This window comes from Malus domestica, chromosome 05, assembly GCF_042453785.1.
Source record: "Malus domestica chromosome 05, GDT2T_hap1".
Classification (NCBI taxonomy): Eukaryota; Viridiplantae; Streptophyta; class Magnoliopsida; order Rosales; family Rosaceae; genus Malus; species Malus domestica.
This window is the reverse complement of record NC_091665.1, coordinates 17,829,723-17,835,375: the sequence shown is the minus strand read 5'-3', so window position 1 is coordinate 17,835,375 and position 5,653 is coordinate 17,829,723.

Below are 5,653 nucleotides of genomic sequence, written 5' to 3'. Positions count from 1 at the left end.
AAAGCAGACAAGTCTGCGTAACCACTAGGTTGTTAACCTTAACTTTCTCCAATTCCGTAGGTTGCATAGCAAGTATCACAACACTTTAGGACTTGGTGTAGGTTGTTCCGAGCTTGGTAGAGGTAAAGTTTATCCACTACGCAGCATGTCGGTAGTGGATAAAGCTTCGCATATGCGCGCTAGCTTGTTTAACCTTTCACAAGAATGTGCGGTTAAATAAGTCTAGCGCGGCTTTAATGCTCGAAGGGCAAGCCGTAAGCAGTCTTCCGGAAACCGTAGGCTACCTTAGTGCACTCGGTAGAAACTTTAGGGTTCCAGGGCAGTCGTCTGTAGGGCATACTGCGTAATGTGCCCCCTCCGTCTCTAGGGCTCGGTTCCCTATGGATTAGGCCAAGAGACCCAAAATCCTTTAGTTAGCTAAGTCTTGAAAAAGACCATTGTGGCTACTTTTAAGAATCTCGGCACAAGCCATCGTGCATCTAGTTATACTAGGGCAGCCAGGCTCATCCACGTCTGGATATTCGGAGTGTAAAGTTTATCTTCCCATCTTAGAGAGTTAACTCATATGGGTGTTGGGGAATTGGTTTACCCTCTCGCACTGGAGAGCAATTAGTTTACCCTCTCGCACTAGAAAGCATGATTGGTTCTTCGGGGGGCACAATTCCTGCAATCAGTCCCTAAGAATGGGGCAGTCTTCTTTTGAAGTGCAGGAGTGATAAGTTGTTGTAAGTATACGACGAGCCAAGTTGTTATTACTTCTGAATTCCTCATTAAAAAATAAGTGAAACGAACGAGAACTTAGTTGTAAGGGAGGAACTACATAACAACTGGATAGTCTTCGGCTTGTGAGGTGGTGCCCGTCGAGCTTCTTGAGTCTTCGGGTTTTGATGTAGCCGGAGGTCACACATGGTACTTCTTCAGATTGTAGGCGCTCTATTGCTTTTCGATCTTTTTATTATTTCATGGTGGCAAGGGTGTAATTACTTTTGCCTCCTACTCTGCTGATCTTGTATGGACCTTCCCAGATAGGATCCATCTTTTTGGAGCCTTCTCTATAGGCAGTGATAAAGGCTTTTCTTAGGACTAGATCTTCGGGATGGAACTGCCGAATCTTGGCCTTTTTGTTGTAGTTGGAAATGAGTTGTTGATAGGTTGCGATGCAGGTAATGGTCTACTCTCACTTCTCCTCTGCCAGATCTAAGCTTGTGGACATCTCCTTACTGTTCTGCTCAATGCTTGGTAGTAGAGCGATAATACTTGGCTTGATGACATTAGGATGAATGATTGCTTCTTAGCCAAATGCCAAATAGAAAGAAGTCTCCCCGGTTGCTCGTCTTTTGGTGGTGCGATATGCCCATAGACATCTGGGAAGTTCGTCTGGCCATTTTCCCTTCTTATTGGTAAGGGATTTCTTGAGGCAGTCGAAGATCATTTTGTTGGATGCTTTGGCTTGCTCATTGCCTTGAAGATATATTGGCATGGACATGTGCTGCTTGATGCCATACTTTTGGAATAACTTGGCCAAATCTCTGCCCATGAATTGCGGGCTGTTGTGGGTGATGATGGACTGAGGGATGCCAAATCGGCAAATGATGTTTCTCCATTTGAAGCGCTCTATGTCCGTCTGAATCGTGGTTTTCATGGGCTCTGCTTCTAACCATTTGGTGAAGTAGTCAGTTGCTACAATGATCATGTCTATGCCGCCAGTAGTAGGTGGCATAGGTCCTACCAGGTCAACTACCCACTGCATGAACGGCCAATGACTCGTCTGCGGGTGTAGTTTGCTGGCAGGTAATGCTAGTCCCAGCTTGTAGCGTTTGCAGCGGTCTTACTTTTGTACTAATTCTTTAGCATTTTGGTGCATGGTAGGCCAATAGTAGCCTGTGTTAAAAGCCCTTTGTGCCAAGGATCGACCTCCGAAGTGATTTCCACAAATGCTTTCATGGATTGAGCTTAGAACCTTTAAGTCATCGGGAGGCACTAAGCAGCGGAGATGTGGTCCGATGCAGGATCTTCATATGAGAATGTCATTCCACATGTAGTAGCGTGCCGCCTTGATTTGGAGTTTTCGAGACTCCAATCTTTTGGTGGGGAGTGTGTCGTTGACCAGGTAGTTTATAATAGAACTTTGACAGTTAGGAGTTACACTAACCTGTGACACTTTGGCTACCGGCTCCATCTCTATGCTTAGCTTGTCTAGATATTCCATTGGAATAAAGCATTTGAATTAGTGGTCGAGAACGGAGTCCTAAGCCGGCTAGCACATCTGCATGGGCGTTGTCTGCCTGGGGAACTTGAGTAAGAGTGTAAGTCTGAAATGCCTTAAACTGCTTGCGTACTTTCTTTAGGTATTGCGCCATCCTCGGATGTTTTGCCGTGTACTCCCCAGTAGTCTGGCTGGTAATTAGCTGGGAATTAGAATGAATTGCGAGTTTCTTTACCGCCAAGTCTTTTGCCATTCGAAGGCCTGTGATTCGATGATAGTTAAGCACTCAAATTAAACCCTCTTGTTGTCAAATTGTAGTAAAAATGCAAGTAGGGATCGTTCTAAACCGGGGATTAGGAGGGCTTGCTAAAACCTCTAAACTAACTCAAAAACATAAAAACAAAGTTAAAAACGTTTGAATAGACTCAAACGACTCAAAACAGATTCACCAGACTCAAAACAACTTAAAAACACTCAAAAATACCTAAAAACACAAACTAGGCAGTTTCTGACTCTAACAAAACTTTGGACGAAATTTAGGTTTTGACTTGACTCAAAACACTCTAAAACACAAACAAAACAGATTTTAAACACTTTGAAACGAGAAAGTAAAAAGGGGATTTTAGTTTTGATGAATTTGAAACAAACAAACAAGTTAGAAAACTAGGCAGATAGTAAAATGAATTTAAGAAATAAGATGATGGATGGATTAGTTAGAGGTCCGTTCTTCACACATGACACATGATAAGTGAATTTTATATTATATATTTAACTCTATTCTTAGTATATTTTGGTTAATATTTTGGAAGAATTTTGATACTTTGAATTGTATTTTCAATATAGGACTTTCGACTTCCTCTGGAGCAAAACATGGACAAATGGACGAATTTTGGAGCAATTCCAGTTGGAGGACGTTCGTGAGTCACTTAGCTTGGTCGTATCAAAATTTGGGATTTTTCCATCAAGCGGTTATTTTCTGGTGATAAAATAAAAGAGCGATGCGCGGTGCTGGAAAATGACGTTTCTGGGCTTAAATTGCGTTTTTGGAGCCCAAAATGACCTCCGATGGTTTCGTGACCTTCTGGAGATGTGTTCAGAAGATCCTTATCTTTAAAACAAGCTGTCTTGGGCCGGATTTGGAGGAGATCTGAGGCTAAAACGTTGCTGGACAAGTATTTGGCAGATTCTCCTAGTTTAATTAGGGTTTTATTTTCTAAGATATTTTATTATTTTTCTTAGTTTCCTAGTTGGAATAAGAAACCTATGTCTTAGGGTTTGTGGGGGCTGAGCAAATATATTGCTTTGGCCGTCTACATTTTTCTCTACGCTTATTATTATTCAACTTCAGAGACAAAGAACTTGGCGAGGGTTCTTGGAGATTTTATACTTTAAGGTGTTTTCATTCCTTTTCTTCTTAAGAATATTTTCTATGATTTCAGTTATGAATATGCATAACTAATTCCTTTTGCTAGGGCGAAACCTTGAGCCTTAGCATGAATATGTAATTTTTATTTAATTGCTTATGATTGATTGCATGCACACTTTGAATTATTGATCACTGTTTTAAACTATCTAATTATCTTGATGATTGGCAACCATTAGGATGTTTAGACAAGTAATTGGATGCAATTCGGTCAGAATATCACCGGAGGATTGAGTATTGCTTCTTGTGATTGATAATTGTAATTTCATCTAAGGCGAATATCACGTTCTTAGGGGTTGCATGGTTCTTCAAAAGGTTTTCATAAAACTTAATGAGTCTTGCATGTTCATATTTGATCTGAATATCACAGACGGATTGCATGTTAGATATACGTTCTTGCTTGAATATCACGAGAAGAATATATATTAGGAAAACCTAACCTTCGAAGTAGCATGTGTAAATCGTAAGTAATTGGTAGAAATTCATAGGATTGCTAGGTGATGGTGGAACCCTAGTGCCTTTATAAATTGGTATTTAAAACTCTTTTCTTCGATTGTTTTAGTTTTTATTTAAAATTCGTTTTTAATATTACCCATTCTCAAACTCTCTTTTCTCAAGTTTTAATTCTAAGTATTTAATTAGGAATTGTTTCTATACAAATTATCCAAATAGTCCTTGAGGAAAACAACCTTGCATGAGCATCTACACTACAATATCCTTGTATTCTTGCATAGACGTTAAAAATCCTATCAAGAAATTGGCGCCGTTGCCGGGGACTATTTTAGATCATTTTTGTTTAAACTTTTTCTAATTATTTTTTTTATATTATTTTTCATCAAAAAAAAAATCAATTTATTTTAACGCATTTGTGTTATTGCAAATTCTGTAAACTGCATGGTCCAGACCAGATCAGGAACTGCCCAGATTGCACAGTTTGATCCAGAACCCGAACGCACACTGCATAGACGGAGGAGAGAAAATAATTTGGTTTGGGACGATGAACTGCAAGGCACATTTCTGAAAAAATTATTTGCTGGTTTTGTAGACGATAAAATCACAATGGCGTTGCAATTGCCTGCTGCAGGCAGGCCACTAAGAGAGTCATTGGCTGCCCGAGCTAATGATGTTCCTAATTGTATTGTATATCCTGCCCAGGAAGATGGCGATTCATTTGAGATCAAGTACCATATGCTTGAAATTTTACATACTTTTCATGGGCTGCCTAACGAGGATGTGAATTTACATGTTGCAAAATTTATCGTGGGTTGCAAAAATATCTTGATCAGGGGTTTTTCTGCTGAGGCTATTAAGTTACGTCGTTTTCCTTTTACTTTGAAGGATAAGGCTGAAACTGTTGGAAATGTGCCCTAAAACCAATCATGTGATGATACTTTACGGACATTTCACATGTTAAACTAATCTAGTTTAATATAAAGGGCAAAGATTATTGTTTGAGCCGTCTCATATAAATGTTATATGCTTAAACGATAAAGTCCAAGGAATATGTGATTGGAAGAATGTAATCTAATGAAGTTAGATTCATGAGACCATTCTTTCGTAGACACATCCTAAATGTTCCTGATCATAGGATTGCCAATTGGGCATTGACAGTCCGTCAAGATCGGTACGTGCTATGTCTTCTCTCAGGGAGAGTGACTAGTCTCGAGTCATTGGTGTGTGTGACATCAAGACAAGTACGTAGGTGCTCAGTAGAGAATGAGTTCACTGAACGTGATCAACGAAGAGTTCTCATACTCATGTCACATGAGAACTCATGTTTGGGATAATGCAAATTAGTCCTTTGACCTGAGGCATCACAGTTGTCTTGTGGTTAAGTCCTTGATCTTTGATTATGTCAAAGTCACCCCATCGGGGTGTCCACGGCATCGTTGGGGTTAAGCCACTTAGTCATGGAGGCAAGTGAATGCGCAACAAGGGATCTCTAACCTTCAAATCGTTTGAGGGAGAATACTCTATGATATGATTTAGAATCTCTGGCCAGAGTATGAATGAGATTTAGAAAA